We start from the raw sequence: 12570 nt of genomic DNA, 5'->3' as shown, positions 1-12570 counted from the left end.
AATGAAAATACAACGTTGTGTTTCTAAATAAGAAACATGTGAACTGTATCTTTAAATAATCTGTATAATCTGGAATAAAATACCTGTACCTACCTGATGTGGCGTATATGTTCACGTTCCATATCTTGGACACGAGGAGGTGTTTTTCCAAAATAACATCAGAAAGGCGTTCTATGCCTGTTCTTATATCCAGCTTCATTTTCTCTGAAACAAAAATAGATGTTTGTGTTCTTCCGGGTGAACAACCAAAATCATCACCGTCTTCCATGGCATCGCCTGGAAGACGTGAGGTTGTGGGGCTGCCCTGAACCATGGGGATGGATAACAAGGTGTCCCAATCAGCTGCTGAGTGGACCCAGGTCTCAGTCCCGAAACGATTTTACACGACTCGTAAACCCAGGCCAGTGGTCGGGGGGGGGGGCACGGCGCGACACGCCAACGCCAACGCCACCGATGCCTTTGGCCATCTGGAAACACCATCAGCACCACTGTCCCTCTGCCGCAGCATTAATCTCGCCAATTTTCCGGAACTCAGGAGGGAAATGCACACCCTCGCAGGTCTCTGGAGGTTTCGCTTCCCTCCCTCCTTCTCCTACCTCTAGGTATTCTACCCCCCCAGCCTCAGCCCCGACCCCCCCCCTCCCCCACTACCACCACCACCTCCAACCATCCTATCTCTGACGCCAGGCTCAAATGAAGAGCTGCATTCCAAAATCTCTGCCATTTCAGGGGGAAAAAAAACCATGCAAAGACAAAGAGACACCTGCTCTGACAAAATGAAGGATGGCACAGGAGGAAAGATAAATCCTCGCTGGCAGGGAGGGAGGGAGGGGTCGTGGGTGCAGTAAAACGAGACCGAGGCCTGTCTCACAGATAAAGTTCAGATCATAAATTTAGTTTTAAAATGGATCCACAAATCAACTCCTCATACCGGATCATCTGAACATCCTCCAGGAGCCAGGCGGGGCTGGACCGGAGCAGCCTGTCCCTGCTGGAGTGCCTTTGGGCAGCAGATGCTGTCGACCCTGACCTCTGACTGACTTCTGTGTAACACAGGACGATATTAACAAAGGACAGCGCTGTACCTTTCACTCTTTCATTCATCCAACAGCTAGAATTACCAAGTATGTTACACACAAACATGTCAAACCGCTGGAAGTTACGCCATAAAATGATCTCTTTAATCCATCAAAGTGGTTTTCCTAATTTTAACAAAGATTTAGCAACAAGAAAAAATAATAATGATCAATAACTGAATGTCTGGAAGCTTGTTTTACCTGGATGTCCTCTGCCTGTCAGGTACTCCTCTTCCTCCCGCTCATTACTGTCATCTGTAAGGATTGCGATGCTACTTCTAACACATCGTCGGAATCACTCATGATTAAATATGAAAATAGCAAAAGAACCAATGATTTCACATTATTCACATTTTCTAAATACATTTCACTATTTCCTCTCTCGTCCCCGGCGTTGTGCTCTCTTTCACTCTGTCTGTCTCCGTCTGCAGGTCCTTCTGTCCGTGGTGCTGTAGAACCTGGACCTGCAGGCTGTTTCAGCCCGGCTCCTTGGGGCAGGATGAGTGACAGGAGAGGCTGCCTGATCTCCAGGGATTCCGCTGGTCCTGGAGGGAACAACCTGAGGGTCACCAGGACCAGCACCCCTCGACACCATCCCCTCTGAAGCCCTGACACCTCACTAATCACCTGGGCTAAACCTTAGTGTAACAGATTACAGCCACGCTGCAGGAGGTCGGTCAACCTCCACCAGGTGATGCTACACAGCAGGAGGCCTGACAGAGGCCCAGACATTGCAGCGCATTAAGCTGTGTCACTGCTCTGACCCCCCCATGCTGCCAATGACCCACTTCTAGACACAAGGATTTCATGTCCAAGATTCAGAAAGAGTAGCCCATACTCTTAGAAAGTTGTGTAGAGATTGTGATTTTGATCTGTCTGAGATGCTGACAGGTCAATCAGAGACACAGAGTTCAACCAACAGTGATATCGGTCTTGCAGCTCTGATTCCTTGTGTGGGAGCTTCTCCCTCTTGGACTCTATGTGGTCTACAGCGGAGCGTCCCGGTCCTGTGGAGGTCTGCTACTGGTTCAACCCCCCTGATGCTAAAGCACACACAAGCACTCGGCTGTCCGAGGTGGACGCCGCAGCTGTCCACAGACGCTCAGAGCGCCACTCGGACGTTGCTGTTATTGTTGTTGTCAAGTTGGACTCCTGGACTTCTTAAATAATCAAATAATAATATATGTCAAATAATACTGAAAAAAGATTGTACACACACACACACGTGCACCTAGGCACGCACACAGACACGCGCACGCACGTACGCACACACACGCACGCACACACGCACATGCGCGCACACACACCACTTAATAAACCCAAACTGTGCAGCCTGACAGGAGAGGTGTCAGCCTTCACACCTGCTGTCTGCTGTAAACCAGCAACACTACAACGACTGCATTGTCCTGCTCTGGTGGCAGGGCACTTTAAACACACACACACACACACACACACACACACACACACGCACACTCACACGCACACTCTGACCTGGATTAACTCCGAGCTACAGATTTACTGCTCTGTGGACAACAGTCTGGTTTGTTGCTCTCTTATGACAGGAGCCTTATTTCTCGGAGGATTTACTCAAAAACTCAGATGTTGTGTGTTTTAAATCCAGTTTAATGTTCAAAATGTTTTTAATGTTATTATTGATCAATATTTTGATCTGTCTGTCTGTCTGTCTGTCTGAGATAGATCAATCTTTATTGTCATTGTAACATGTACAACAAAATTAAAAATGCAACAATCACTGATAAATACACCTAAAGCAATCTATAAAAAGACATAAACACAACCATACTTCTCGTTATTGCACAGCGCGTTGTAGTACTCGAGACCTGTCTCAAAGGCATTTTTACTCTCGTCTCGGTCTCGATGCTCTCTGGTCTCGGTCTCGTTTCGGACTCATTGAGTGTGACGACCGCTGTGGGATAGAAGCTGTTTCTGAACCTGCTGGTCCCTGACTGGATCGATCTGTCCCATCTGCCTGACGGCATCAGTTTAAACAGGGAGTGGTCAGGATAGAAAATGTCCTTGTTTTTTGTAGACAGCGGGATTTGTGTAGTTCTTCCAGTGTGGGGAGGGGGCAGCCAATGATCTTCTGTGCCGTGTCGATGACTCTCTGGAGCTTTTTCCGCTGAGCCACTGGTTTACCACACACCTATGCAATACGTTAATATGCTTTCTACAGTGCATCGATAGAAGGACGCCAGCAGTCTCGGAGTGATAATATTCCCCCTGAGTATCCTCAGGAAGAGTCTCTGTTGGGGGCCTTTTTCAGCAGCTCAGAGGTATTCACGCTCCAGGTCAGGCCCTTATCTATCTATCTGACTGTCTGTCTGTCTCATCTATCTATCTATATATCTATCTCATCCAAAACAAAGATGGGAACAAAACATTTGATCAACTTCAAGTCATCTGAAGCTGTGCCGTCAGTCCAACCAACCCTCTCGGAGCTGCAGCAGCTTCCGTCTGCAGCAAAGAGAAAATGAAGTCGCTGTGTTCCTGTGGTTCTAGCACACTGTCGACGCTTTGGGGCTCCGCCTCCCCGCCTTTCCTTTTGAATTCCTGTCTTTCATTACGTGACCCAACTTTTAAATGCATCCCTGCTCTGGGCTCATGTCGGGCCTCATGTCTTCGTGCTTCAGACCTAACAGCTGGTGTACTAAGCAGAAGAAAAACAGATCATCTGACGCCTGAAGAGAAACGAAGACGGTGTTCTGGATGCAATATATAGTTTGTTTCATGCATGAGTAAACCCGACCCTAAGGAGAGATATTGACCAATCATTTCTACTCACATCTTCCTAAACTGGGCTGACCTTGAAATATAACCAGGGCCAAGTTCATCCTCATGTCAGCTGGATATTATGACAGACCTTTAGGACCCGAGCTACTGAAGAATTTAAAACATTTACTGCTCTTTAAAATAATTTTATAAAGGCATGTGAAACGTGCTGTGTCGTGTGGAGTTAACACGGGACACTACAGAAACCAACCTTTATGAATTAAACTAGAAAGAGCACTCAGGGAGCGCAGACCTCCTCCAAGCAGCTCATTCCCCTCCTAATTAGATTTACACCGTCCACATGGTGATCTGGATCATCACCAAGAGGTTCTAGATTGTTCTTGGTATCTTTATACACCAACCATGAAAAGTAAAAGTGAATCAGAGTTGGTGTGTATTTGTAACAGATTTTTTAAATCCATAAATGGAGTTTTCAATGTTAACATTTTATATTTTTTCCTGACCTCATCCTGGATCCGATCCAGAAGACATTTTGTATGATAGTTCACATCGGACCCCTTTATGACAGTGATTTTATTATATTGAAGCTGCCTTTTCCTCCATCACAGTGGTACAATAACCCACAAACACAAACACCTCGCTTGTGTAAAGCGGGATCTAAATTAGACCAAGACCCAACTTCACATTTGTTTTCATCAAGATCCATCCTGCAGTTTTTCCGTAATCCTCCTAACAGACAAACGCAGATGACATCACAACCTCCTTGGCGATGAGCAGCAGCCCTGAAGCTAAATTTGAAAACGTCCTTTCCGACCACCGAGACATCGTGGACGCTTTGTGCATTGCCGCTCTCTCTGGAACATCGACAGTTCGAACTGCTCGTTTGGCTTACATGGATGGTACATGTAGACGTCCGTCTCATGTCTCAGGGCCGGCGTTGGCTCGGCCTGCATCGGGTCGCAGCTGTCAAACGCATCAGCAGGACTTCTCTGTTTGCTGCACCAACAGCTGTCTATTAAGAATCCTTTGGATCGTCATCAGCAGTGAAGTCCTCAGCTCACAACTCGCCTCATTACTGCCCTTAATGGAGGGAAGACAGAGACAAGGTAAATACAACGATCACAGCTCAGGACACCCGAGCCTGCAGCGATACCCTGCTTCACTGCCAGTACCTGACACCAGGGCCCAGCTCGTTACGGGGACCCGGACCCCGTCACTACACCGCTCCTGCTTTCATGAGCACCGGCTCACTTTTTATCGTTGCAAACTTCATCCCACTAATACATTCAAGCCATTTGAAGCATGTTGTTGCCCCCTTGAAATGGGACGAAAGCAAATCTGAGTTTGGCGATGAGGCCCGGAGAGACCCCCCCCCCCCCCGCCGAGATGCCTTTTGTATCAGAGGCCGTGATTACCCAGAAAGCCTTTGGAATGCCCCCTTCCTCATTAAAGAGACAAATATAGCGAGGTCCAGAGAGGGATGGAGGGTAAATGGATGCCACAGAGTTATGTGGCAGAAATGAAAACAACGATGAATGATGATGTTCAAAAGAGGGGGAATTTAAAAACAGCACTATTTCCCGTATTGGCAGAAATGTGCTTTACACAAGCGAGGTGTTTGTGGGTTATTGTACCACTGTGATGGAGGAAAAACACATGGAAATGAAATTTTCAAAGTAAAAGTGGTGGCTTTAATTGCACAGATGGATGTCTTCATGAATGTGAGTTTAACCAGTGATGAGATTTTTTTCTTTATGCAGCGAGGTTGTTTCTGATGCGGCACAGATTATCCAATCATGCTTCTCCAGATTGCTGGAATAGCGATGATGACCCACATATCTCATACAGATGATCGCTGTCACACTTAATGAACTGCGATCACTTAAAACGGCTGTTACCCACAAGTCTCTCTGCCCAGGACAGATAAGATATCAACACGTCTCTCATATATCTGTTTCTCTAGTCTCGCTAAAACACATCAGGAAAAGCTGCTTGCGCTGCTTGTTAGCCTCTCTGGAAAACTGGTTTTACAATTCATACCAATCTAGTCTGTGGCTAACAGGGGTCTGGGGGGGGGGGGGGGGGGGACGTGAACAATTAGAGCTGTCATAGATTCACCGATCACCTGTTCCCCTTTTTAAACACACAGGTAGCAGGAAACACCCCCCGATTCAACTCACGTTGCGATGAGCAAAGAGCAGATCAACTGTGATCCCTCACAGACTAACCAGACTCAGATTACGGTACACTGAATGTTTCTGTCATATTAGAGAGCATGTGTGTGTGTGTGTGTGTGTGTGTGTGGCCACGATGTGCTTGGCCTCCCTGTGTGGTCTGCCACCCTTTAACCTATGGCCCGATGAGAAGCCTCCACAGGATGAGTCAACGGACCGCTGCCGCCGTTCTTCACCTTTAAAACGTGCACGTTCACCATTCAGCTCACGTTTTCAACCGAAAGTGTCAGATTGACCATTTTTAACACACGAATCGTCCACAAAGGGACGTCTGCTCGACATACGGGAAGGCCCATTTCAGAATAAAGTAAAGTACAAGGGAAACACAGTACACATAATTCAAAAAGGGCACTTAAATACAGTAATTGAGTAAATATACATTTATTAAAATATGCCACTACTACTTAGCTATAAGCAAAAATAGTTATCGTCTCTTCTCTTCCCAAACGCTTCCTGAATGCTGTTTAAATCAAAGGTGATGGAACACAATGATTAACCACACAGCATTTTAGAAAGAGTGTCGCAGATGTTTATATTTGTAATGAAAGGTAACTAGCTTGTCGTTGTAATGCGTTCATTTGCATTTTGGTTTAAACATTTTCTTTTTCCTTTTCCTTTAGAAAAGGACACCAGCAAATTATTAGTTTTGTACAATTCGTAAAAAGTTGGAGCAATTATTTCAAGAAAAGATGAATACGTTTAAGCTGCCATTGAAGTATACTACGTCCAAGAGTACAGAGAATGTACTCCTTGATGTATAGTCTCGACTGGTTTCGGTACTGGTGTCCTTTAGACGTAGTCCCGCTTCACTGGTAACGGCTTTGGATTCTTTGGACACCTCGAGTGCCTTGCTGTTAAACGTGAACAACAATTCATGCATGTCACAAAGGAAACTATTCATTAACTTGAACACAATGTGCAACGGGTTTTTGGAAGAGATCGCCCCCCCCTACCAGCTCGGCTCTGCAGGACATCAGTGGACCTCAGCTAAGATCATAGCAGCTCGGCGTTTACCCTCACCTCCAGCCGTTTGACTACATGCACCTCCTCGGGTCTCCTGGCAGGGGGGGGGGGGGGGGGGGCACACGAGGTGGCCCGGTAGCCCTGACAGGACCAGCAGCTGAGAGCAACCCAGGCTGGACAAGCCTCTAGGTCTCAGATCCTAACGATGGCTCGGAGGTGTCCTGTCGTCTCCGTCCTGGTGGTCCACACATTTTGTTACATTCTTCTTCTGTACAAATGGAGGATTATCCGTCAAACATCAGCGCCTCCGCAGGACCATTTGATGAGCTTTGCACTAACCGCTGGACGGAACATTCCTGAAGTGGTTCGGACGTTTTCCCCAACATCTCTGACGACGCCAGACGTCATCAAGGCAGCAATGTTTATCAGTTTGTCTTGAAACATGAATATCAGAATACTGTGATCATCAATATCAGCAGAGGATCAAACTTTCAGAGGTTCGTTGATTTTTTTAATAAAATACATTCTAGAAATCAAGAATCATTTTACTCACTCAACCACACAAAGTTTTTTTTATTAATAATTTTTTATTAATAATTTTTTTATAATAAACTGATAAACCACGACGGAGATAAAGTCTTTATAGACTCACATACCAAACACATTTTACCGCCATGCTGACAGCGTGTTTGTATATTAAACTGAGAGTAAAGTAAAAAGTGAATAACGTGTGTGTTTGTTCCCATGACAACTCCAACCTGTTTATACTGCTGTAGCTATAACTACTGATTTGTGTTGAGACCTGGCGCCTGCAGGGAATTCCCCTATTGTTCATGCAGATCAGCTGACTCAGAGATAGTAGCAGAAGTTTGCATCCCAACCCAAACTCATTTTGCAGCCCTTTGGACTGATCACACCTCCAATCCTGCCAGACTGGGCTCTTGTTTCACGCCGGGGCACGCCGATGCTCTCATTGGTGCAGCGACGCATCAGCAGGGATATATTTAAAGACCTAAAACGTGATCATCTGCAGGCCAACGTGTTCTTCCCATAGTGAGCTGAATGTGCAAATCAGCAAGGCTGTTTATAATCTTTAACATGGCTGAAAAATGCCCCCCGTCATGGAAACCGAACCCCGAGAGCGACTGAGCGCCTGACATCCGCCAGCTTCCTGCCTCCTTCTTCTGTTTCCTCCGTCAGCATGGAGCGGGCAGTGCGGAGCGTGGCTGTGACAAAAGCCGGGGAATGCTGGAGTTGACTGCAGTAAAGAGCCATTTAGCCTCAAGCATTAGCGTTTGTAACTGTAGCTCTCCGGCCATAAACGCTGAGTGGCGAGGCCGAGGGAGGACCCCGGGAACAAACGGCGATCGGATTTCAGCATGTGCACCATGAAGAATTTTACATCCTGAGATCCACAAGTGGAGACACAAACTAATAAACTAACAGAGCAAAGAATGGTCAAAATTTAGGGAGTAATGATTGGGTTGGGAAAGAAGCTGCGGATGCTTGCGTTGAATACCTCGGGAAACGACCACGGTGGCCATACTGGTGAGCAAAAGGTGCAAACAGAATCTGTTTTGGTAGTGTGTGTGTGTTTGTGTGATGTGTCCATTGATGATTCTCATAACGTTTGGTGGAAGTTGATGTGACGCGCCGTTAACGCGTCGTAATGTCAGCCGGCAAGGGCCGCTGACATTACACTCGCCTCCTCTGCTCTTTTCATTGAGGCTGCCATTAGCGTCTTGGCACAGGGTCCGTTTTGCATTATGGAGTTTGTCCCTATCAGCACCTGCTTGCCTGCCAAAATCTGCCCTTGGCCCCTTCGGCGGCCAAACAAAGGTCTTCAAGTAGCAGAGGGTCGCGGCGGGACGGAGACATGAAAGTTGGAGAACGCTGGTGGCGCTCAGAGAGACGAAACACAAGCTCGTGTTATTCCAAAACAAAATTATGGCAGAGAGAGAGAAAAAAAAGGAAAGAATGGAAGTGCGAGAGATTTGATGCAACAAAGCCGTGTGTGTGTGTGCGTGTGTGTGGGGCAGAGGAAGTCAAACCAGTTGGCTGTCAGCTCCATTTGGCTCCTGTCACACTCTCTCCATTTCTCATAGAGAGCCATAAGGAAGGCCTCACCATGACCACTTCCCAGAATGCCCCAGTGCAGTTCCCAAAGGCAGCCATTCATCTCCTCTCTCTACCCCGCCACACCCCACTCCCCCCCCCCCCCCCCCCACCCCCTCGCCACTCCCCTGAGCCCTCATTTAAACCCATTTAAACCTCGCATATGATGGGGATCAAGTGTCCTGTGCAGCTCCACAGGCAGAAAGCAAGGCAGTCTGACAGGGTTGAGAGTTTGATTGCTATCAGGGCAACGGCGCTGCAAATGCAAGTGCTTAACTTATTGCAAGGAGCGTTACACTGTAAATGTCAGACAACATGTAACGGAAGAGAAGGGACAGCTCGTCTTACAGGGAGAATGTCTCACGTCGCCGCCACACATTCTGAGGAATGAGGAAATAGATTGTTTACAACAGTACTAACAACAGACAGTGTATTTTGAAGTCAGTTTTAAATCTGCGTTTTTTTCCTAATAGCCAGTAGAGGGCATTATCATTGGTTCACCAAAGATAATTATAAATAAGTCATCGTAAAACTGAGTTTTGAAAGACAGCATGCTAATTTAACTTTTTTTTTTATTCAGAATAAAATGACCGATAAATAAGAATAAATAAGAGTGTGCTTTGGGATGTGGCTCTCTCTCTCTCTCTCTCTCTCTCTCTCTCTCTCTATGTTAGTAAAGTTCAAACAATGTATTGGACAATTGAACAATTAACCAGATGTCACCAAATTCAGTCAGGAGCTTCTGAGAACCGTGAATATTTGCACAAACTCTGCTGGCAGTGCTGAAGAAGGATTCATATCCCACTGGCATTGGAAGAGAAGTGAAACAGACTTGAGTTGTGCCTCTGCAGCAATCCAATTCAAGCTGTTCTAATACGTGTTTCGTTTAAACGAAGCCAAGCCGAGTTGCAGCAATGAAGCATCGAACTGTTTCTATCATTAAAATGTTTGGGTTTGGGCATCGTAAAGCTACACCTGCTGCAGTCAGCGGCCGCTGCTCGGCTGTCGAGCAGCTGAATACCTCGAGCGTTCGGTAATGGCGTTTCAGGCTCTTAATCAGACATCAGCCTCAGAAAACAGCAGTGAGAGATTTTCTTTTCCCTGGGTCAGTGGATTTAGGCAAACCCGCAGGATATAATCCCATTTTCCAGTCACAGACGATGCCGTGAACCCGGCGAATTTTGCCCCTCTAAGTAGTGGAGGCGCCGTCCTGCCCTGTGTAGTCCGGCACTCAGCCAGGGCCGGGTGGGGGGTCCCTGGCTTGAACCGACCAGTAACAGCAGGGACTGACCCATCAGGCTATCTGAGACTGAGCGTGTAAGTGCATGCGGAGAGGGAAGGAGAGTAGTGTGGGGTCCAAATGATGAAAGAGGAGAAGAAGCTGGGAGAGCCGCTCCCAACAGGAAGGTGTAGGGATATTTGGACTATTTAAGGCATTGGAATGGTCTAATTGTTGATTACAGATTGTTGTTTCACACTATATTTTCATTCTAGAGTGTAGAATAATTATTACAGAGTGTAAGTGGAGGGATTTGCAGTGACAGCCCAGTTAAACATGTCAGAACCACGAACACTGATGTTCTCCCGCCGTTCACGTGTAGAACCTGCTGCTGCGATCGGCTCCTCTCCGGCATCCTGTGGGCCAACACCTGATTTCAGGTGAGGAGGACCGGTTCACAGTTATCATAAGGGTGTGGGAGTGGGTAGAGAGCTCGGGGTTCTGCGCAAGAAAGACAAATTCTTGGCCGCCATGCAAAGAAAATGATTGTCCTCTTGGTGCATTCGACAAGTGAACGTGTAGCGAGTCAAAGACGAGCTGCAGACAGGAAGATGCGAGAAGACGGCTGTCAGGAATAGACTCTGTTCATTTGACATTAAAGCACAACATGTTCAATCTCAGGAATACGAACTTACAAACACCGTCAGTGAGGCCCAAACCTACAGACGCTGCATCCTGACTCCTCCCACATGGCGTTTGATGTGTTTGTCTTGTTTCCTGCTGGTCATTTTACATCTATACTGGATATTACGACTACCAGCAGATATCAAGTTAAATATCTCAACGCTAGGCCCACTGTTTTGCTCCGGGGGGCAAAGCGTTTTCTTTCACAGAGGAAGGTTAACAAGGACGTTGGTTTTAAGCATCTACTTTTCATCGGAATTGAACAGTTTATTGTGTATTTTTTCTAACATATTCTATGTGACGTGTTTAAGTACTTCAGTTTGGCCTTAATCTGAGCATCAAGTGTAACATGTGAGCTTTTCTGCAGCATTTACGGCCCCAGCCTTTTTTCCTCACGCTCTGCCCTCGTCTTCGGTTCCCATGTGGCAGCGATTGGTCTACCACATTGAGTCTGATGTAAAAAACAAGACTTCCAGGTCGTGACGTTCTTTTCGGTAACATGGCAGGATCATTTGTCCAATGTGAGATTTCCCCCTAAGACACTTCCCTCATTTCCTCAGGCTGGCTATTGTCCCTTTCAGGTCCTGCGCCCTGCAGGGGGTGGAGGTGGATGTAGTGTCAGAAGTGGAAGCGGATGAAGTTTCCAGATGCTCCACTGGTGTTTGGAGTGCTGACACTGCAGCTCTGCTGTGTGTGTGTTTAAGATTTGTGGTGTGGTTTGACTTCAGGATGTCCTGCTGTCACCTGTTCTCACCAGGACTCTTCAGACTTTCTTGTTACATGGAATAACGTTTATAATTTTTGTTCTTTATTATTATGAGTTTATCAATTAATCTGATTGCTTTAGGCTTAGGGGGGGGGGGGGGGGGGATATCGCACCATGACTGTAAACTGATAACTTTGAGTAGGTTGCTGGTTGACTATCAGTTTCGTGCCCAACTGGTAGGAATGTCATTTCCCCCTCCGATATTCATGATTTTTGTTTTTATTCAAGTTTTTGCAGATGCATGCAATTTATCCATCTATAATTTTCATTAGTAGTCCAGTGTTTTTGCATCTCTGTGGCCTTTGACCTGCTGACTGGGGTACATTTTCCCAGTACAACAGGTGTCACTCCATCTGTGAAAGAGATAACAGCTCTGATTCCCTCCGAGCTGGAAACACACTTTACCCCAACTTAGATGGAGGAACAATACTGTGATAAAATCTCAATATTTACAATAACATGGAATGCATTTGATTGTACAGCATAATGAACCAGCAGCAACACAATTAAAACAATAATTAAATGATTGTATTTGTTTTTAAATGATGCTTTAAGGAACAACATATTTCTCTAACAATGCAAGAAGGTATATAAATACATTTACTGTAACACAATATTCTTCTTTCACTTTCTTGTCCCGTGAGGGGTCACCACAGCAAATCAGCTTTCTCCTTTTCACCCTGTCCTTTGCATCGTTTTCCCCAACACCAGCCACTCTCATGTCCTCCCTCACTACGTCCATGTATCTTCTCCTGGGTCGAC

Source organism: Brachionichthys hirsutus, chromosome 5, assembly GCF_040956055.1.
Source record: "Brachionichthys hirsutus isolate HB-005 chromosome 5, CSIRO-AGI_Bhir_v1, whole genome shotgun sequence".
Taxonomy (NCBI): domain Eukaryota; kingdom Metazoa; phylum Chordata; class Actinopteri; order Lophiiformes; family Brachionichthyidae; genus Brachionichthys; species Brachionichthys hirsutus.
Note: the sequence above shows the minus strand (reverse complement) of the source record.